We start from the raw sequence: 22,604 nt of genomic DNA, 5'->3' as shown, positions 1-22,604 counted from the left end.
TAGACTATAAACAGTTAGCCATTGAAGTGGCAATGCGGATAATGCCGGATATCCAGAAAACGCTGGAAACGACAATACTGGCCTCTTTTAACTCCTTGAGGGAGGAGGTCAATCAAACCAGCATGCAAGTGGGGGCCCTGGAGAAAGAGCTGCGTTCTTTGCAGCAGCAAGCAGGGGACACTGAATCCATGTTAAAATCCCAACAGCAGTCCCTGGATTATTTGAGATTTAAAGTGGATGACCTGGAAAACAGGTCCCGCCGCAACAATTTGAGGTTGGTGGGGCTGCCTGAGTCCGTAACGCAACCAGACCTTTTGGATATATGTGAAAAGGACTTGCCGGAGGCCCTGGGCTTAAAGTTTTTCTGTCGGGTGGAGCGGGCCCACAGGATTGGCCCGGATAGGGGCGCTACTAAGCTCTCTAATAAGGAATCTCCACGAGGTGGGGATGGACGGCCTCGTCAAGTAATTTTTAAATTGCTGGACTTCAATGACAAGGTGGCCCTACTTCGCAGTTTTCTTAGGAGAAGGCACCAGATAACCATCAGAGGTCACAAAATCTTATTATTTGAGGACTTTTCGGCTGAGGTGGCGAAGAAGCGCAAGGCCTTCAGCCCAGTCTGTACTGCACTTTACCAAAGGGACATCAGGTTTCAACTTCTTTTCCCTGCGGTTCTAAAGATCCACAGAGCGCGCGGCGAAACTATTACCTTTAGATCCCCTTCTGAAGCAGAGGAGGCCTTGGATGAAATTGTGGATTCCGAGCCGCGAGATGTCCCCTTATCCCCTCAGCGGCCTAATCTGAAGGACTCATTGGAACCAGCTGTTCGCCGAGGGAATGACCGTTCGCAATCTGGCCTGGATAGGCCCTCCAGAAGGGGGCGCTGATACTCCTCAAGTTGCATTTTTGTTCGGGACTTATTCCTGAGGGGTGGTATCTGTTAATGCTGCTCATTTTTCCCAGCTCATGTATATGTGTTTTCTGCTCCATGCGTCCTGTTAGGGCCTTCTATTGGTCAGTCGTACAGTTTGCCATTGTTTAGGCTAGGTATGCAGGGGCTCTGCCATGGTGGAAAAAAGGAAAGTCTATAACTAGATTAAGTGACGACTGATACCATCTAGTCGTACCCTGCTTAGCAGGCTATTATTTGCTGCCACACACCTAAGCAGGGTTATTGTTGTATTTCTATTGGTTTTGTTTTTCCTCTCTCCCTCCCTCCTCTTTCCTTCCCTCTTCCCTTCTCCCTTGGCTTTCTCTGTCCGGGGATCCGGGCACACCAGAGCTGAAATGAAAATCATCTCCTGGAATGTCAAGGGGTTACGCTCCCCACAGAAACGGTCCAAAATTTTGCGCCACCTGAAGCGTCTTCAGCCTGACGTGGTTCTCCTGCAAGAGACGCACCTGGAGGATAAGGATTTCTTTCGTATGAAAAAATTCTGGGTAGGTTCTGTATACGGATCCTCGGCCAGAGAACGCAAAGCTGGAGTACTTACGTTACTACATAGAAATTTCTCAGGGAAAATGCTTTCAGAATCTCATGACAGTGAGGGCAGGTGGCATAGGCTTTTAGTTGAGATTGGAGGGATATCTTATAGTATTCATAATGTTTATGCCCCAAATGACAATAACGCCCCCTTTTACGCTCTTCTGGAAAACAGATTGCTTGTAGATGGAACTCACAATAAAATTGTGGGTGGTGATTTTAATTCAGTCGCATCTGTTTTGGAAGACCGGAAGAGGGATGGGAGGTCGGGTGGAGCGCAGAGGCTCTCTGACAAGGTTATACCTCCCCTTCTAACCTCTACAGGATTGTATGATACTTGGCGCTCTCTGCATCCTGATGACAGGGAATACACACATTTTTCGCATGCACACAATGCATGGTCTCGTATTGACTACCTTTTCCTTCCCTTGCATATGTCATCTAGGGTGGTCTCCGCTGAAATTCATGACCTGCTTATTTCTGATCACTCACCTATCTCCATTTCCATGCAGGACTCTTACCCTAGAGGAACTGATTTTCTGTGGCGCTTTCCTTCTTTTCTGGCCAAAGATGACAACTTTAAGGATACGCTACAAGGTTGGTGGTGGGAGTTTCAGGGTGACAATCCTCGGGGTGCATCGGATGTTTCGAACCATTGGGAGACTGCTAAAGCGGTCCTGAGAGTTCGAATTCTCAGTTATGTTAGTAATTTGCGTAAGGTGGTGGCAAAACAATATCAAGAGGCTAGCTCGGCCCTTAGGCAGGCATATACTCAATTCCTCAGGGTGGCTACCGCTCAGCACAAGGAGGCTTGGATTGCAGCTAGGAACACCTTCGAGGTATGGGTGGACAAAAGGGAGGAAATGTATAGGTCAGAATTCCAGACGGATCTGTTCAGATTTGGCAATAAGTCAGGCAAAATGCTGGCTAACCTAGCTCGGGGTAGGAGAGCTCCCACGGTCATAACAGCTCTGAAAGGGGAGGGGGGAGTGGTCCAAACTAATCCTAAATTGATAAATGATTTGCTGGGGACATACTATGAGCGTCTCTACAGGGACACTCCAGAGGACCCGGAGAAGGGTGTGCGTTTTCTATCTGGGGTCAAACTGCCGTCCCTGACTGAGGAACAGCTGGGATCTCTAAATGCGGAAATAACCGGTGAGGAAGTACTCCACATAATACGCTCCTTGCATAATGGAAAGGCGCCAGGCCCTGATGGATTCTCAGGGGAATTCTATAAAGTGCTTCAAGACAATCTTGCCCCCACGTTAGCGGAATATTTCAATCACTTACTACACACAGGTAGCTTTCCTGCCCATGTAAATGTTGCCCACATCAAATTGATACTTAAACCTAATAAGGACCCACTAGATCCAGGCTCGTACCGCCCGATCTCACTTATTAACCAGGATCTAAAGATCTTGACTAAAATTTTGGCCGACAGACTGAGCTTACTAATGCCTGCCCTGGTAGGTCCCTCCCAGGTCGGTTTCATTAAAGGGAGGTCGGGGGTGGCCAATATCAGGAAGGTATTGGCGACTTTGGATTGGGTGCGGCGCCGCCCTCAGCCAGCCTCGGCCCCTATTTTGCTGGCTTTGGATGCGGAAAAAGCCTTTGATTCATTGCGGTGGGACTGGCTGGGGGTGGTGCTCGATAAATTCAGGATTTTCGGGGATATTCGCACTTTTCTGAAGGGTCTCTATTCCAGCCCAGCGGCGCGCATCCATACGGGTGGTTTCCTGTCTCAGGTCTTTCCTCTTCAGAGAGGGACTAGACAGGGTTGTCCGCTTTCCCCCCTCCTCTTTGACCTAGCTATCGAGCCACTGGCTAGATTTTTAGAGGACTCTGACTTATACTCTGGTATCACGATTGGTAAGAAGGAGGTCAAATTAGCCCTGTATGCTGATGATCTTCTGATTTTCATGGACGCCCCTCAGCGACACCTAGGCCCCTTAATGGAGTTCCTGAGTTTTTTTGGGTCTTTCTCGGGCTATAAAATAAACTCGACCAAAAGCGAGATTCTGGAGTTACATGCCACTAACCCACCGCAGGTTTGGCAGGACGTGGGTTTCTCTCTCTCTGTGGTTAAGAAGTATGTCACTTACTTAGGGATCAAAATAGGGAAGCTCCCAGGGTCACTGTACTCGCTAAATTATCCTCCCCTTATTGCGAAAATAATATTGGAACTACAGAAGTGGCATTCCCTGCCCTTATCTCTGCTAGGAAGGTGTCAGCTTATTAAAATGATGAGTTTCTCTAAGTTGCTCTACCCCCTCCAAACGCTTCCGATCCTACTGAAACATTCTGACGTCACTGCCCTAAATAAAGCGTTTACCACGTTTCTGTGGTCGGGCAGGCGCCCTCGTATCTCTCTCTCGAAGCTTATGCTATGGAAACCAGAAGGAGGGGTGAAATTCCCAAATGTGCGGGGTTACAATTTAGCATGTCTTATGCGCCACATATCCGACTGGGTACACGATACCGATCTTTTCTCCAATAGGGAATTAGAACAAAACTTAGTAGCTCCTTGGAACTTGGTTTCGTGTCTTCACTCTAACCTGGCTGCGTTGCCTGGGGATATTAAATCCTCGCTTTTATTGAGAGATACGATGGCAGCCTGGAAGGCGATTAGGAAGGCAATGGGTTTGCCTCATGCAATCTCAAAATGGTTACCGCTGTGGGGCCAGCCAGAGTCTCCGTCAGGTACTAGTTTGAGACCCCCGGAGCTGTGGGTATCTAGAGGTTTGACCAGGGCGGAGCATCTGATGCACCCGGGGGAAAAGCGCTGGCTGACTCCAAAAGAATTGAAGGAGAGATTCACCCTACCGGACTCCCATTTCCTGCAAATAATGCAGATTTTGGGTTTTTGCTCATGTAGACTGCGTGATTTGTCAAAGGAGGCGGCCTCAAATTCCTTTGACGAGATTCTTAGTTTCTCCCCCCAAACAGTTTCTCTCTCTAGGTTGTATAGTGCCCTTTCAGGCAATTTCACGAAAGCCAAAGTGTCTACACTTTTTAGGAAGTGGGAGCTTGTCACCTTGGATGATGAGATTGGGGTGAAAATCCTGGAAGGTTGGAGTAAGGTACGTCAGTGCGTGATCAGTGAGACTTGGCGTGAAACTTTTTTTAGAATGATGCATCGAGCGATCTATGGTTTTAACTTCCCAGTCTCGCCTCAGTTTCCGGACCGCATCATGCATTGTTCAAATTGCAAATTGGCGGCCACGGATTTCTGGCATGGCATATGGACCTGTCCTGAGGTTGTGAAGTTTTGGGTTGCGGTGATTGCGTATGTCAAGACTACCTGGTCGGAGGAATTGCCTGCGGAATCCCAGACCCTGATTTTCCATTATATACGTCCAGAGAACCCGACTAAGATACCGATTATAGTACACTCTGTTTTATTGGTAGCTAAAAGAGTACTGCTCCAGAGATGGCTCACGGATGCCATGCCAGACATTCCAGCGGTGGTTTCTGAACTGAGGGTTCTATTGGGGTTTGAGAGGATTGAAGCATCTAGACACAAGGAAGGTTCGGCTTCCAAATTCTTCAATAAATGGCGTGCTTTTATTGCGGGGCATCTTAGCCCGACAGAGATTGGGGAATTGGTCAAACCATTTCAGTATACCTCGTGGTATCTTAAAGCATCTCTGGGTAATACCTTGGGACCCCTGGCAGTATAGTTCTGCCTCCCCTCCTGTCTCTCCCCTCCCATTTCTTTCCCTTTTTTCTTCTTTTCTCTATTACTTTTGTTTTCACCTACTCGTTTAGTTAAAATAAAAAATGCAGTCGGATTTGTAAGTACTGTACTCATGTTCCATGTGATACTGTATTTGGCTCCCTGGCTTTCCCTGAAGGTCATGGGGGGGAAAGTATGTGCAATGTATGTTGTCTGGATACATGACTTTTGTGTTATTTTTCTTGTGATTCTGCTTTCAAATAAACAGAATTAAAAAAAAAGAAAAGCCCCTCTCAGTCCACGACTATAACCTTCACATGGGAGGGGTGGACTTCAATGACCAGATGTTGGCTCCGTATTTAGTGTCCCGCAGAACCAGACGCTGGTATAAGAAGGTGTCTGTATATTTAATTCAATTGGCTCTGTACAATAGTTTTGTTCTCTACAGTAAGGCTGGGAGAACTGGATCCTTCCTCAAATTTCAGGAAGAGATCATCGCGAACCTCCTGTACCCAGGAGGTTCCGTGGCCCCATCCACCAGTGTAGTTAGCCGTCTACACGAGCGATATTTCCCCAGTGTCGTTCCTGGTACCTCAAACCGACCGCCACCCCGAAAAAAATGTTGTGTCTGTAGCAGGAGTGGAATAAGGCGTGACACCCGCTATTACTGTCCTGACCCCCCTGCCCTATGCTTTGGAGAGTGTTTCCGGAAGTACCACTCACAGGTACACTATTAGCATAGGGATCATCTCACCAGGACAGGCAAACAGGGCTATTAGGGCCCATTCACATACAGCTGCTGCAAACGTCTCCTTTCACATGGGACAAAGTGCATAACGCACTTCGCCACATCTTTGGGCGATTTGCGCTTTGCACATTGACCCATGGGGAAGGAGAGGTTTGTTCTATAAAGGTAAAAAAACAAAAAAAAAACACCAGTAAGCAAACAGGTTAATGTTTAGTTCAAAAAGTTAAAGTTTATATGTTCTGTTCCAAAGTTAATAAAATTATTGCATTGTGGCCTATTTTTTTTTTTTTTTTTTTTTTTTTTACCTTCCAGGTGGACCAACCGATCTACTAGCTGCAGCACTGATGTGCATTCTGACAGAAGCATTGCGCTGCTGTCAGATTACACGCAAGTCGGTGTATGCGGCGCTGCAAGACGAGATTTCTCCTCTGCAGTAACAGATACGTTTGCCGAGGCATACGAGCTGAGGAGGAGGCGGCGTTCCTATGCTTTGGCAAACACTTTGTATATAAAAAAATAATAATAATCCCGGCAATGATTTATTCATCCACATCGATTGATGTGAATGGAGAAATCTGGTTTGCCAGGGCATACGAGCTAAGTGGGTATGGATGTTGGGCGGAGCTCCTATGTCCTGGCAGACGCCTTTCCCCTCCTTTTTTTTTTTTTGGCAGAGATTTTTTCATCCACATTGATCGATGCGAATGAAGAAATCTGTGCCGTTCATTTTTTTCTTTCTGCCCAGAGGCTGAACGGAAAAAAAAATCTCATTACCTGTATGCTCAATATAAGGAGAATAGCAGAAACTCCTAATGCTGGCCATACATGTAATGATTGCGGAGACCCTCAAATGCCAGGGCAGTACAAACACCCCACAACTGACCCCATTTTGGTAAGAAGACACCCCAAGGTATTCGCTGAGGGGCATATTGAGTCCATGAAAGATTTAAATTTTTGTCCTAAGTTAGCAGAAAGTGAGACTTATGCCGAAAAAATACATTTCTATGAACTCGCCATGCCCCTCATTGAATACCTTGGGGTGTCTTCTTTCCAAAGTGGGGTCACATGTGGGGTATTTATACTGCCCTGGCTTTTTAGGGGCCCTAAAGCGTGAGAAGAAGTCTGGGATCCAAATGTCTAAAAATGACCTCCTAAAAGGAATTTGGGCACTTTTGCAGCCTAGATGCGCAAAAGTGTCACACATCTGGTATCGCCGTACTCAGGAGAAGCTGGGGAATGTGTTTTGGGGTGTCATTTTACATATACCCATGCTGGGTGAGATAAATATCTTGGTCAAATGCCAACTTTGTATAAAAAAAATGGAAAAGTTGTCTTTTGACAAGATATTTCTCTCACCCAGCATGGTTATATGTGAAATGACACCCCAAAACACATTCCCCAACTTCTCCTGAGTACGGCGATACCAGATGTGTGACACTTTTTTGCAGCCAAGGTGGGCAAAGGGGCACATATTCACCGGCCATTTTTTACACATTTTGATTGCAAAGTTCTTCTCACACATTTGGGCCCCTAAATTGCCAGGGCAGTATAACTACCCCACAAGTGACCCCATTTTGGAAAGGAGACACCCCAAGGTATTCCGTGAGGGGCATGGCGAGTTCCTAGAATTTTTTATTTTTTGTCACAAGTTAGCGGAAAATGATGATTTTTTTTTTTCCTTACAATGTCTCATATTCCACTAACTTGCGACAAAAAATAAAAAATTCTAGGAACTCGGCATGCCCCTCACGGAATACCTTGGGGTGTCTTCTTTCCAAAATGGGGTCACTTGTGGCGTAGTTATACTGCCCTGGCAATTTAGGGGCCCATATGTGTGAGAAGTACTTTGTAATCAAAATGTGTAAAAAATGACCAGCGAAATCCGAAAGGTGCACTTTGGAATATGTGCCCCTTTGCCCACCTTGGCTGCAAAAAAGTGTCACACATCTGGTATCGCCGTACTCAGGAGAAGTTGGGGAATGTGTTTTGGGGTGTCATTTTACATATACCCATGCTGGGTGAGAAAAATATCTTGGTCAAATGCCAACTTTGTATAAAAAAATGGGAAAAGTTGTCTTTTGCCAAGATATTTCTCTCACCCAGCATGGGTATATGTAAAATGACACCCCAAAACACATTCCCCAACTTCTCCTGAGTACGGCGATACCAGATGTGTCACACTTTTTTGCAGCCTAGGTGGGCAAAGGGACCCACATTCCAAAGTGCACCTTTCGGATTTCACCGGTCATTTTTTACAGATTTTGATTGCAAAGTACTTCTCACACATTTGGGCCCCTAAATTGCCAGGGCAGTATAACTACACCACAAGTGACCCCATTTTGGAAAGAAGACACCCCAAGGTATTCCGTGAGGGGCATGCCGAGTTCCTAGAATTTTTTATTTTTTGTCGCAAGTTAGTGGAATATGAGACATTGTAAGGAAAAAAAAAAATCATCATTTTCCGCTAACTTGTGACAAAAAATAAAAAATTCTAGGAACTCGCCATGCCCCTCACGGAATACCTTGGGGTGTCTCCTTTCCAAAATGGGGTCACTTGTGGGGTAGTTATACTGCCCTGGCAATTTAGGGGCCCAAATGTGTGAGAAGAACTTTGCAATCAAAATGTGTAAAAAATGGCCGGTGAATATGTGCCCCTTTGCCCACCTTGGCTGCAAAAAAGTGTCACACATCTGGTATTGCCGTACTCAGGAGAAGTTGGGGAATGTGTTTTGGGGTGTCATTTTACATATACCCATGCTGGGTGAGAAAAATATCTTGGTCAAATGCCAACTTTGTATAAAAAAATGGGAAAAGTTGTCTTTTGCCAAGATATTTCTCTCACCCAGCATGGGTATATGTAAAATGACACCCCAAAACACATTCCCCAACTTCTCCTGAGTACGGCGATACCAGATGTGTCACACTTTTTTGCAGCCTAGGTGGGCAAAGGGACCCACATTCCAAAGTGCACCTTTCGGATTTCACCGGTCATTTTTTACAGATTTTGATTGCAAAGTACTTCTCACACATTTGGGCCCCTAAATTGCCAGTGCAGTATAACTACGCCACAAGTGACCCATTTTGGAAAGAAGACACCCCAAGGTATTCTGTGAGGGGCATGGTGAGTTCCTAGAATTTGTTATTTTTTGTCGCAAGTTAGTGGAATATGAGACTTTGTAAGAAAAAAAATAAAATAAAAAATAATCATCATTTTCCGCTAACTTGTGACAAAAAATAAAAAGTTCTATGAACTCACTATGCCCATCAGCGAATACCTTAGGGTGTCTACTTTCCGAAATGGGGTCATTTGTGGGGTTTTTCTACTGTTTGGGCATTGTAGAACCTCAGGAATCATGACAGGTGCTCAGAAAGTCAGAGCTGTTTCAAAAAGCGGAAATTCGCTATAACTTTTACCCAAACCATTTTTTTTTTGCCCAAACATTTTTTTTTTATCAAAGACATGTAGAACAATAAATTTGGCGAAAAATTTATATATGGATGTCGTTTTTTTTTGCAAAATTTTACAGCTGAAAGTGAAAAATGTCATTTTTTTGCAAAAAAATCGTTAAATTTTGATTAATAACAAAAAAAGTAAAAATGTCAGCAGCAATAAAATACCACCAAATGAAAGCTCTATTAGTGAGAAGAAAAGGAGGTAAAATTCATTTGGGTGGTAAGTTGCATGACCGAGCGATAAACGGTGAAAGTAGTGTAGTGCCGAAGTGTAAAAAGTGCTCTGGTCATGAAGGGGGTTTCAGCTAGCGGGGCTGAAGTGGTTAAAGGGGTTCACCGGGCTTTTAATATTGATGACCTAGCCTCAGGATAGGTCATCAAAATCAGATCGGTGGGGGTCCAACACCCGGCACCCCCGCCGATCAGCTGTACTGGAGACAGTGTGCATGTGTCGTCTCCCGTCTCTCTTCCTGCTCTGCTGCTATTTTGCCATAGACAGCAGTGGAAGAGAGAAGGGAGACAGTTGATCGGCGGGGGTACCTGATGTCGGACCCCCGCTGATCTGATATTGATGACCTAGCCCAAGGATGGGTCATCAATATTAAAAGCCCGGAGAACCCCTTTAAGGTCTGATACTTGGGAAGTCTGACATGGAGGTCTAGAGGGTCTGATCTGAGGTCTGATATGGGGGTCTCACAAGGAGCTCTAAAGGGTGTCTGATCTGAGGTCTGATGCGGGGATCTCACAAGGAGCTCTAAAGGGTGTCTGATCAGGGGGGTGTCTCACATGAAGGTCTAATGGCTATCTAATCTGAGGTCTGAAATTGGGGTCTGATCTGGATTCTGATATGGGGGTCTGACATTGAGGTCTAAAGGGGTTCTGATCTGAGGTATGATATTGGGGGGTTTAACATGAAGGTCTGATGGGGGGTCTCATCTAAGAATCTGATATTGGGGTCTAATCTGAGGATCTGATATGGGGGTCTGATCGGAGGATTTATTGGGGGCACTGTTAGCACTATGCACGCTGAGAGATAATTATTTCTATTGGCGGGACTTTGGGGGGCACTATTACTGTGGGGGGCACCCTGACACAGTATCAGCTTAGCACAATTATTTTAGGGAACATTATGGCCAGATGGGATGTTAAGAAGGTGGGAGGATGATGGGAAAGTAGGAAACTTAAGATGTCTGTTTGTCAAACTCTGCAGAGAGAAGAGATGGCTAAAAGAAATCATCATGGCGGTCTGGTCTGAATGGAGAAAATGAGGAAAGAGAACATCTACATCAAAGGAGACATCACTGAATGGGGGCGGAGGCTGTTTGAATTAATACCTCAGGCAGCAGAAAGGCTAGGTGCACCCCTGCCCCTTGTCACAAAGCACGGAGGGAAGGGGTCCCATGCTGAACTCTTGCACCAGGGCCCATGAGCCTTTAACTACGTTCCTGGCTGCACCTAGGCCATGTGACAGATGAACGTTACGACCCTGGATTGGGAAGAGACTGGAGCGCTGTGCCCTCTTCAAACAGCTGTTTGGCGGGGCTCAGATACTGAGGACCTATCCTGAGGATGGACCATCAGTATTACACTTGAAGAAAACCCTTTTAAACATTATCCTTTACTGGAGGTAAGGGGTAGGGCTGTATTTATAGCTGATGCCGCCATATGCACCAAGTCTGAATACACCCTATCAGGGCCAGGATGAGGGGAGTGGTAGATGAAGTACTTTCTGTCTTCGGCACCATTAAAGAGAGGAGTGGGCACGGGGCAGACTGGGAATTGAAAGCCGTCTCATGTTATAGGATGGCCCAAATTGACGGCAGATGCAGCCAACACAAGTAGGCGGAGTCAACCCAAATAGGTGAGGTCAACACACATAGATAGGGCCAGAAATACCATAGAAGTGCAGTATATTGTGCAACCAAACAAAATACCACAGCGCAGCACAATATACTGGCCCTAGTACCCCCAGTAGTAATCATGCCCCTATAGTGCCCCCAGTAATAATAATGTCCCCTAAAATGCACCCAGTAATAATAATACCCTCATTCTGCTCTCGGTAATAATGGCCCCTAACAGTGGCCCTCAATAGTAATATCCCCCACAGTGCCCCTCAATAGTAGTGTCCTAAATGTCCCCCAGTGTCTCATCAGTAACAATGTCCCCCATTGTGCCCCAACAGTAGTAATATCGCCCCAGTATTAATGTCCCCAGTAATAGCATCCACAGCAGTACTGTCACGATCAGTGTGCGGGGAAACTCCACACTGAACACAGGAGGGAAGAGGAACAGTAACTGGGCCTGGAAACTAGGGATGAAACAGGTCACCTCCTAGACAACATTAATCCGGGCCCTAACTATCTATCAATATGATTAGACCTTGAAGGTAGGAATATTCATATGCAGGATACCTAAGCCTTTATATCCCTATTAGGCTCTGGAAAAGGTTAGGACCAGAGACAACCCATTTCTCCCCAGATGGACGAATGGAAGTCTCTGTCTCAGGCCCAGATACAAACAACAGGGAATATAACAAACATAAACAAACGCGACACTTAACTTCTGTAGAGATGGAAGAACAGGAACACCAAAGAGGATCTCACACCAGCTCAGCCAAACCCAAATGAAGCTATCAACTGCATAGTCAGTAGGGTGGGGTGAGACTATAAAGGACAGAAGTGATGACTACTGAGCAACAGCTGAGAAAAAGGAAGTGGTCATTAACCCTATTAACACGGAATCAAGAGAAATCAAGGAGGCTGTTACATTCCTCCACGCTCAGCCAATCTCCTTGATTTCCTTACATCAGTCACCTGAGGGACTGTAACAAGTACCCCCTAGTAGTAATGTTCCCTATAGTTTCCCCCAGTAGTAATGTCCCTCACAGTGCCCGCCAATAGTAATGTCCCCCACAGTGCCCTCCAGTAGTAATGTCCACCACAGTTTCCCTCCAGTAGTAATGCCCATCATTAGTAATGTCCCCCACAGTGCCCCAGCAGTAGTAGTGTCCCCCACAATTTCTCTCAATAGTTATGTCCCCACGTGCCCCTCCAGTACTAATGTCCCCCACAGTGCATCCAAAGTATTAATATCCTGCACAGTGCCCCTCCTTAGTAATGTTACCCATAGTTCCCCCTCATTAGTAATGTCCCCCACAGTGCCCCAACAGTGGTAATGTCCCCCAGTGGCCAGGGAAATAAAAAAGAATAATATTTACCAAGTCCTACTCCACCCATCCGCTATGCAGGCCGCAGGTCTCTTCCAGCCTACAGGCTGGGATGCTGGGAAGCAGGCAGGCAGTAGTGCTAAAATCACTGCTCTCCATCTCAGGGCAAGCAGGCACAATGACATCATCGCTTCTGCCTGCCCCAGGATTTACTGCCTCATAGGCCTCAGAGTAGGTGTGCATTCAGACGACCGTGCAGTGTTTTGCCGTGTTTTTTGCGGTATAACACGGATCCCGCCCATGTGCGTTCCTCAATTTGCAGAATGGAATGGGCGGCCCATTATAGAAATGCCTATTCTTGTTCTCCATTGCGGACAAGAATAGGACATGCTCTATTTTATTTTTATTTTTTTGCAGGGCCATGGAACAGAACAGTCGATGCGGACAGCACAAGGAGTGCTGTCCTAATCTTTTGTGGCACTATTGAAATGAATGGGTCCCTACCCAATCCGCAAAATTGCAGAACGGATGCAGATCCATTCATACAGTCGTGTGAATGAGCCCTAGGCCTGAGGCCTATAAGGGTCAGTGGCGGGGCAGGAAACCATCAGCTCCAGTGCCGCGCCTCAATATACAAGCAACTGCATATTGAAGAAGGCGATACAGGAGTGCCAGATCGTTACATGCCCAGCCGGCGGTGTACTTTGTAGAGAGCTGCCCTCTAATATCCTGGCACCATAGACAAATGCCTTTAAATGTCTTAGTGTAAATACAGACCTGGTAAGGGGCCAAACTTTTATAAATAGTCCAGGGCCATCATCCCATCTCCATTTTATGCATTTTAGCAGGTAGCCTTCTCCTGGCATCCACTATACCACCCATCAGACTGCCGGATATTAAAATGTAATTCATTCCTGGAGTTCTCCTTCAGGTTCCAGGGATGATGTGCTTTACACCACTCCAACTGACATCTGGCATTGTGACATTAGAATTGTGTGCAGCTGCTCGAACATGGAGACCCAGTTCATAAAGCTCTTGACAAGCAATTTCAGCACTCGTGTCCTCGCTCTGTGAGTTCCCATGGTCTACCACCTTGCGGCTGAGCTGTTATTATTCCTAGATGCTTCCACTGCTGAAAGCACCTAGGGGGTCATTTACTAAGCTGAAATACACCTAAATTAGGCGTATTTCAAGCACAGATGGCAGCGCAACACTTAGTTGCACTACTACCTGTGACTTTGCCCCACTCACGCCAGTTCTAAAATAGTGGGCATGGGCGGGAAAGAGAATGGGCGTAAAAAATAGTCTAAATGTAAGACACCTCGGAAGCGGTCTTCCATTTAGAACTGTCGCTGGATGCGCCGAAGTTATGGAGAGGCCAGCGTCTCTTAATAACTTCGGCGGATCCACCTCCAGCTATGGGGCTTTATTAAGACTGGCGTCTAAAACGCTGGTTTTAATAAATGTGCCCCTTACTGTTCATTTGGGAAAATCTAGCAGATCAAAAACTTACCGTAATCAGACCTCCCAAGTTTCCCCTTATTTTTTGACCCAAGTCCCTCTTTCCCTCTTTGTTCCTTAAGCATACACATGACGTGGTGTGTTTTGCGTTCCGCAAATCGCGGATCCGCAAAACACGGATGGCGTCCGTGCGCGTTCTGCAATTTGCGGAACAGCACGGACAGCCTTCAATGTAAATGCCTATTCTTGTCCGCAAAGCACGGACAAGAATAGGACATGTTATATTTTTTTAGCGGGGCCATGGAACGGAGCAATGGATGCGGACAGTATCTTTTGCGGCCCCATTTAAGTGAATGGGTCCGCATCTGGGCCGCAAAAATGGCGATTCGGATGCGGACCAAAACAACTGCCGTGTGCATGAGGCTTTAACCACCTCCCGTCTGCCTGTTGACTATAAACGTCCGGGAGGTGGATCTCTATCTCCGAATGGATGTTTCTGAACGTTCATTCAGAGATGGCAGCTGCAGGCTAATCGTGCAGCTGCATAGCGGGTTGCCCGCTGTCAGTGACAGCAGGACAACCCTTAGAGAAGGCAGGGACAGTTCCCAGATCAAAAAGGTGCATGTCCCAAAAAATTGTACCAATAAAACCGTCACCTCATCCCGCTAAAAATGAGTCCCTACATAAGAAAATCGCTCTCAGAACATGTACACATTAAAACATCATTTTTTTGTTTAAAAAATGCTATTATTGTGTTAAAGTGAAATAAATAAAATAAAGTATACATATTAGGTATTACCACATCCGTAACAACCAGCTCTATGAAAATATCACATGACCTAACCCCTCAGGTGAACGCTGTAAGAATAAATAAATAAAAACTGTGCTAAAACAACCAATTTTTTGGTCACCTTGCCCCATAAAGTGTTAAAATGAATGATCAAAAAATCCTATGTACCCAAATATGGTACAAATAAAACGTCAACTCTTCCTGCACAAGACGATCAGCATAAAAATAAAAAAAATATGGCGTTCAGAATATGGAGACACAAAAACATAATTGTTTTTTTAAAAATGCTTTATTATGTAAAACTGAAAAAAAACAAAGAAAGTAGACATATTTCATATCATTGTGTCCGTAAGAACCTGCTCTATAAAAAAAGCACATGATCTTCCTTGTCAGATGAATGTTGTAAAAAATAAAAACAGTGCCAATGCAGCCATTTTTTGGTTACCTTGCCTCACAAAAAACGTGATATAGAGCAATTAAAAATCATATGTACCCCAAAATAGTACCAATAAAACTGGCACCTTATCCCCTAGTTTCCAAAATGGGGTCACTTTTTGGGAGTTTCTACTGTAAGGGTGCATCAGAGGGGCTTCAAATGGGACATGGCATTCCAAAAACCATATGGCGCTCCTTTCTTCGCCCTGCCCTGTGCCCTTACATGAGTTTACAACCACATGTGGGGTGTTTCTGTAAACCGCAGAATCAGGGTAATATATATTGAGTTTTGTTTGGCTGTTAACCCTCAATGTGTTAAAGAAAAAAATGGATTAAAATGGAAAATCCGCCAAAAAAGTTTGATCTCCATTTTACTTTAATTCTTGTGGAACACCTAAAGGGTTAACAAAGTTTGTAAAATCTGTTTTAAGTAACTTGAGGGGCGTAGTTTCTACAATGGGGTCATTTATGGGGGTATCCACTATGTAAGCCCCACAAAGTGACTTCAGACCTGAACTGTTCCTTAAAAAGTGGGTTTTGGCAATTTTCTTTAACCCCTTAGTGACCAAGCACATTTTTTTAAAATTGCATTCCAAGAGCTAGAACTTTTTAGTTTTTTCATAAATGTACTTGTATGAGGTCTTATTTTTTGCAGGACAAGTTATAGTTTTAAATGCACAACTTTAAGTACATGTAATGATTGATTAAAGCCAGCTGTTTAGCTAAAACCCCCTTTGTTTACGTCAGTAAAAACACGTATGGGTGGTCACTAAGGGTTAAGAATTGCTTCTAAAATTCTAAGCCTTCTAACGTAAAGGAGACATATGGGGAATGTTAAGTAATACATATTTTATGAGGTATCACTTTCTGTTTTAAAAGCAGAGAAATAGAAATTTTGAAAATTGTGAATTTTTCTAAATTATTGGTAAATTTGGGATTTTTTCATAGATAAAGGTGAAATATATTGACTCAAATTCATGACTATCATGAAGTGCAATGTGTCACGAGAAAACAATCTCAGAATGACTTGGATAAGTAAAAGCGTTCCAAAGCTACAGGGAGTGCAGAATTATTAGGCAAGTTGTATTTTTGAGGATTAATTTTATTATTGAACAACAACCATGTTCTCAATGAACCCAAAAAACTCATTAATATCAAAGCTGAATATTTTTGGAAGTAGTTTTTAGTTTGTTTTTAGTTTTAGCTATTTTAGGGGGATATCTGTGTGTGCAGGTGACTATTACTGTGCATAATTATTAGGCAACTTAACAAAAAACAAATATATACCCATTTCAATTATTTATTTTTACCAGTGAAACCAATATAACATCTCAACATTCACAAATATACATTTCTGACATTCAAAAACAAAACAAAAACAAATCAGTGACCAATATAGCCACCTTTCTTTGCAAGGACACTCAAAAGCCTGCCATCCATGGATTCTGTCAGTGTTTTGATCTGTTCACCATCAACATTGCGTGCAGCAGCAACCACAGCCTCCCAGACACTGTTCAGAGAGGTGTTGTCACGAGGGTATCGAGAACCACGCCTGACTCCGTTATACCCGGGGTCAGGAAGTCGCAGCGGTTGGCTGCACGCTCTATTTAAGATAGGGCTGTTTTCCTTATGGTAGCTTTCTGGGTTTGCTTTGCAAACCCTTTTGGCTCACTCAGGGATCCGTAGCTCCTTCTCCTCAGCTGTTCCTTGTCCAGCACTCCCAAACCTCCTTATATTCCTCTCTCACACTTCTCTGGTTGCCAGAGATAGAGCTTCCTGCCTGGACATCTATTCTGACCCACTGGAGCTGTGTTGCTGCGTTCTCGGATGGTTGTTTCAGAACGCTACCCTCCGGATCCCTGTTGGACCTTTGTGGACTGCTGTGGTCGCCCACCTGGATGTTTGTGTTTGTTTGTATTTGTCTGTCCTCTCCCTGGTGTTTCCCTCTTAGTGTCAGTGGTGAGGACTAACGATCCCACCGGCCCGTTCACTATCTAGGGCTCATTTCAGGGAAAGCCAGGGTTTAGGCACGTGATCGCCGCACGGGTGAGGAACCCGTCTAGGGACGTCAGGGCAGTCAGGTGCCAGCCGCAAGGTGAGTTAGGGGTCACCACCTTTCCCTCTCCCTTGGGCAGGGCTTTCCCTGTTTTCCTCCCTGTGTGTGACGCCGGTCATTACATTATCTCTGGCCCTTATTTTGTGTAGGTAAAAAAAAATATTTTTTTTTTACCTACTTAGAATCCAGTATGGATCAAATTGCTGCTCTGTCCAAACAATTTCGTGGCCTGTCTTTGGAGGTGGTAGGATTGAAGGCGTCGGTCCTCCAGCAACAGCAGCAATTACAACTGACCGCAAGCCCAGCGGTTGCTACTGGTAACCAGGTTGTTGCGGAACCCAAGGTCCCTCTCCCTGACCTTGGGTTCCGCAACAACCTGGTTACCAGTAGCAACCGCTGGGCTTGCAGGGGGACCCGCAGTCCTGGGCGTTCTCTTTACCTACTGATTCCCAGGCTCTTCGGTCAGTGGATGAGTTTTTCGGGGCCTTGGGTCTCATATATGACGACCCTGACCGAGTAGCACTGGCTGAATCAAGATTACGGAGACTCTTACAGGGAGAGCGGCCGGTAGAGGATTATTGCTCTGAATTCCGTAGGTGGGCTACGGATACCCAATGGAACGACCCGGCTCTCAGGAGTCAGTTCTGCTCTGGGTTATCCGAAAGGGTTAAGGATGCGCTTGCATTATATGAGACCCCCGTTTCCCTTGATGCGGTTATGTCCCTTTCTATCCGTATAGAGAGACGCCTTAGGGACAGATTGAAAGAACCGGAGAAATTGGTAACCCCTCCCAAGCAGCAGTTAGTCTGTACGGATTTAGACGAGCCTATGCAGCTAGGAGGAACTACTCGTCAGGTCCGTCCTCCTGAGGCTCGCCGTAGGCGTGGGGTTTGGTTTTTTTGTGGGGAGAGGGGTCATTTCATTAATGTCTGTCCTTCTTTCCTCAGAAACAAAAGACCGTCGGAAAAACTACTAACCCCAGGCTGTGTGGAGGATGTCAGCCGGGGGGTATACATCTCCTCCATACGTACATCGCAATTTGTGTTGCCAGCGGTTATTATTTTTGGTGATAAGACGGAGACTATTTCTTTCTTTCTAGACAGTGGAGCAGGGGTAAATTTGATAGATGCCAATTTTGCCCGCTCTTTGGGTTTGTCTCTCTGTACGTTACAGAGACCCATTCCCATATTCGCTATTGATTCTGCTCCCCTGTCTCAGAGAAACCTCACCCACATCGTTCATAATTTACACCTTCGGGTAGGGGACCACCATAACGAGATGCTTTCAGGTTATGTTCTGGAGGGGCTTCCCACTCCGGTGGTGCTGGGCCTTCCCTGGTTGGTAGCGCACAATCCAGTGGTGGATTGGCAGGCCAGGGAGATATTGGAGTGGAGTGAGCAGTGCAGAGAAAATTGCTTAAATAGCAATTGCTTAGTCGCCTCCATAACTACCCTACCTACATTTATTTCGGATTTTGAGGATGTTTTTTCTGAAAAAGGTTGTCAGAAGTTACCACCTCATCGTCCTTATGATTGCCCGGTTAACCTTATTCCCGGCGCAAAATTACCCAAGACCAGGTTATATAATCTTTCGGGTCCAGAGAGACAAGCCATGAAAGATTATATCTCCGAGAGCTTGGCTAAGGGACACATCAGACCCTCTTCTTCACCCGTGGCTGCAGGGTTTTTCTTCGTTAAAAAGAAAGATGGGGGCCTGCGTCCTTGCTTAGATTTTCGCGAATTAAATCAGATAACCATCCGAGACCCATACCCTCTTCCTCTCATTCCTGACCTGTTTAATCAGATTGCGGGTGCTAGGTGGTTCTCCAAACTTGATCTTAGGGGGGCCTACAATCTGATTCGTATTAAGGAGGGGGATGAGTGGAAGACAGCGTTTAACACCCCTGAGGGGCATTGTGAAAATCTAGTTATGCCTTTCGGTCTGACCAATGCTCCTGCCGTCTTTCAACATTTCGTTAATGACATTTTTAGTCATCTAATCGGCAGGTTTGTGGTAATATACCTAGATGATATTTTAATTTATTCGTCTGATCTGAAAACACATGAGGTGCATGTCAGACAAGTACTGCAGGTCCTACGGACGAATGAATTATATGCTAAGATTGAAAAATGTGTCTTCGCCGTTCAGGAGATACAATTCCTGGGTTATTTTTTATCTGCGTCAGGTTTCCGTATGGATCCTAGGAAGGTCCAGGCAATTTTAGATTGGGATCTTCCTGAGAACCTCAAAGCACTACAACGGTTCTTGGGCTTTGCAAATTTCTATAGGAAATTCATTAAAGATTATTCACTTATTGTAAAACCGCTTACTGATATGACTAGGAAGGGGACTGATTTTTCTAAATGGTCTGACGCCGCTAAAGTTGCTTTTTCCTCTCTAAAAGAGAGGTTTACCTCAGCACCTGTACTAGTCCAACCTGATGTCTCTCAGCCTTTTATTGTTGAAGTCGATGCGTCAGAGGTGGGAGTGGGGGCTGTGCTGTCTCAGGGTCCGTCTCCTGGCAAATGGCGTCCTTGTGCTTTCTTTTCTAAAAAACTATCTGCAGCAGAAAAGAACTACGATATTGGCAATAGGGAACTATTAGCTATTAAACTTGCGTTTGAGGAGTGGCGTCACTTCTTAGAGGGGGCAGTCCACCCCGTCACTGTGATTACGGACCACAAAAATCTCCTGTACCTCGAATCAGCTAAGCGTCTCACCCCTAGACAGGCTAGGTGGTCGCTATTTTTTACCAGGTTTAACTTTGTGATTACCTATCGTCCTGGGGCAAAGAACACCAAGGCTGATGCACTATCTCGTTGTTTCCCTGGAGGGGGTACTGTGAGTGATCCTGTGCCCATTCTTCAAAGAGGAGTGGTTGTCTCTGCGGTACACTCTGTTTTGGAGGGGAAGGTGCTAGAGGCCCAGGGGGACGCCCCGGTCTCTTGCCCCTCAGAGAAATTGTTTGTACCGTTGAACCTACGTTTCGAATTATTAAAGGAACATCATAATTCGGCACTTGCTGGGCACCCGGGTAGTAAAGCAACCTTGGAGCTATTGTCTCGTCGTTTTTGGTGGCCAAGGTTGCGTCAGGATGTATTAGATTTTGTGTCTTCTTGTTCTACCTGTGCGCGCGCAAAAGTTTCACATACACGTCCTGCAGGGTCTCTATTACCACTCGTCATTCCCAATAGACCATGGACACATCTGTCAATGGATTTTATCACTGACTTACCTTTGTCTGCGGGTAAAACTGTTATTTTGGTAGTAGTGGACAGGTTTAGCAAAATGGTACACTTCATTGCGTTACCCGCACTACCTAATGCTAAGACTCTTGCTCAGGTATTCGTCAGTGAAATCGTGAAGCTTCACGGGGTCCCCTCCGATGTTGTTTCGGATCGGGGTATCCAGTTTATTTCTAAATTTTGGAAAGCTTTTTGTTCCCGTTTGGGGGTACACTTGTCCTTTTCCTCAGCTTTCCATCCTCAGTCGAATGGACAGACTGAGCGTACCAACCAAAACCTTGAGACATATCTAAGATGTTTTGTGTCTGAAAACCAAGAGTTGTGGTCATCATATTTACCGTTAGCTGAGTTTGCCATAAATAATCGTCGTCAGGAATCCACTGGCAAGTCACCATTTCTTGGTGCATATGGTTTTCAGCCCCAATTCTGTACTTTCAAAGAGGGGGGGTCTTCTGGGGTTCCCGAAGAGGAACGTTTTTCGTCATCTCTTTCATCGGTATGGCAGAAGGTGCAAGCTAACTTGAAAAATATGGGAGGTAAATACAAATGCATGGCTGATAAGAGACGGTCGCCAGGTCCGGACCTAGGAGTGAATGACTATGTGTGGTTGTCTACTAGGAATATTAAATTGAAGGTTCCCTCTTGGAAACTGGGTCCTAGGTTTATTGGCCCTTACAAAATTGTAGCCATCATCAACCCCGTGGCTTTTCGCCTGGAGTTACCTCAGACTTTTAAAATTCATAATGTTTTTCATAAGTCGTTACTCAAAAAATATGTTCCACCTCTAGAACCATCACCGCTGCCACCCCCTCCTGTTGTCGTGGATGGTAATCTAGAATTTCAGATATCCAAAATTGTTAATTCTCGTCGGGTCCGCCGCTCTCTTCAATATCTGGTGCATTGGAGAGGTTACGGTCCCGAGGAAAGAATGTGGGTTCCTGCGTCTGAGGTAAACGCCGACAGGTTAGTTCGGGTTTTTCATGCCTCTCATCCTGAGAGACTTGGTCCTGAGTGTCCGGAGGCCCCTCGTAGAGAGGGGGGTACTGTCACGAGGGTATCGAGAATCACGCCTGACTCCGTTATACCCGGGGTCAGGAAGTCGCAGCGGTTGGCTGCACGCTCTATTTAAGATAGGGCTGTTTTCCTTATGGTAGCTTTCTGGGTTTGCTTTGCAAACCCTTTTGGCTCACTCAGGGATCCGTAGCTCCTTCTCCTCAGCTGTTCCTTGTCCAGCACTCCCAAACCTCCTTATATTCCTCTCTCACACTTCTCTGGTTGCCAGAGATAGAGCTTCCTGCCTGGACATCTATTCTGACCCACTGGAGCTGTGTTGCTGCGTTCTCGGATGGTTGTTTCAGAACGCTACCCTCCGGATCCCTGTTGGACCTTTGTGGACTGCTGTGGTCGCCCACCTGGGTGTTTGTGTTTGTTTGTATTTGTCTGTCCTCTCCCTGGTGTTTTCCTCTTAGTGCAGTGGTGCGGACTAGTGATCCCACCGGCCCGTTCACTATCTAGGGCTCATTTCAGGGAAAGCCAGAGTTTAGGCACGTGATCGCCGCACGGGTGAGGAACCCGTCTAGGGATGTCAGGGCAGTCAGGTGCCAGCCGCAAGGTGAGTTAGGGGTCACCGCCTTTCCCTCTCCCTTGGGCAGGGCTTTCCCTGTTTTCCTCCCTGTGTGTGACGCCGGTCATTACATTTGTACTGTTTTCCCTCCTTGTAAATCTCACATTTGATGATGGACCACAGGTTCTCAATGGGGTTCAGATCAGGTGAACAAGGAGGCCATGTCATTAGATTTTCTTCTTTTATACCCTTTCTTGCCAGCCACGCTGTGGAGTACTTGGACGCGTGTGATGGAGCATTGTCCTGCATGAAAATCATGTTTTTCTTGAAGGATGCAGACTTCTTCCTGTACCACTGCTTGAAGAAGGTGTCTTCCAGAAACTGGCAGTAGGACTGGGAGTTGAGCTTGACTCCATCCTCAACCCGAAAAGGCCCCACAAGCTCATCTTTGATGATACCAGCCCAAACCAGTACTCCACCTCCACCTTGCTGGCGTCTGAGTCGGACTGGAGCTCTCTGCCCTT

Source organism: Bufo gargarizans, chromosome 3, assembly GCF_014858855.1.
Source record: "Bufo gargarizans isolate SCDJY-AF-19 chromosome 3, ASM1485885v1, whole genome shotgun sequence".
Classification (NCBI taxonomy): Eukaryota; Metazoa; Chordata; class Amphibia; order Anura; family Bufonidae; genus Bufo; species Bufo gargarizans.
This window is presented reverse-complemented; position numbering follows the sequence as displayed.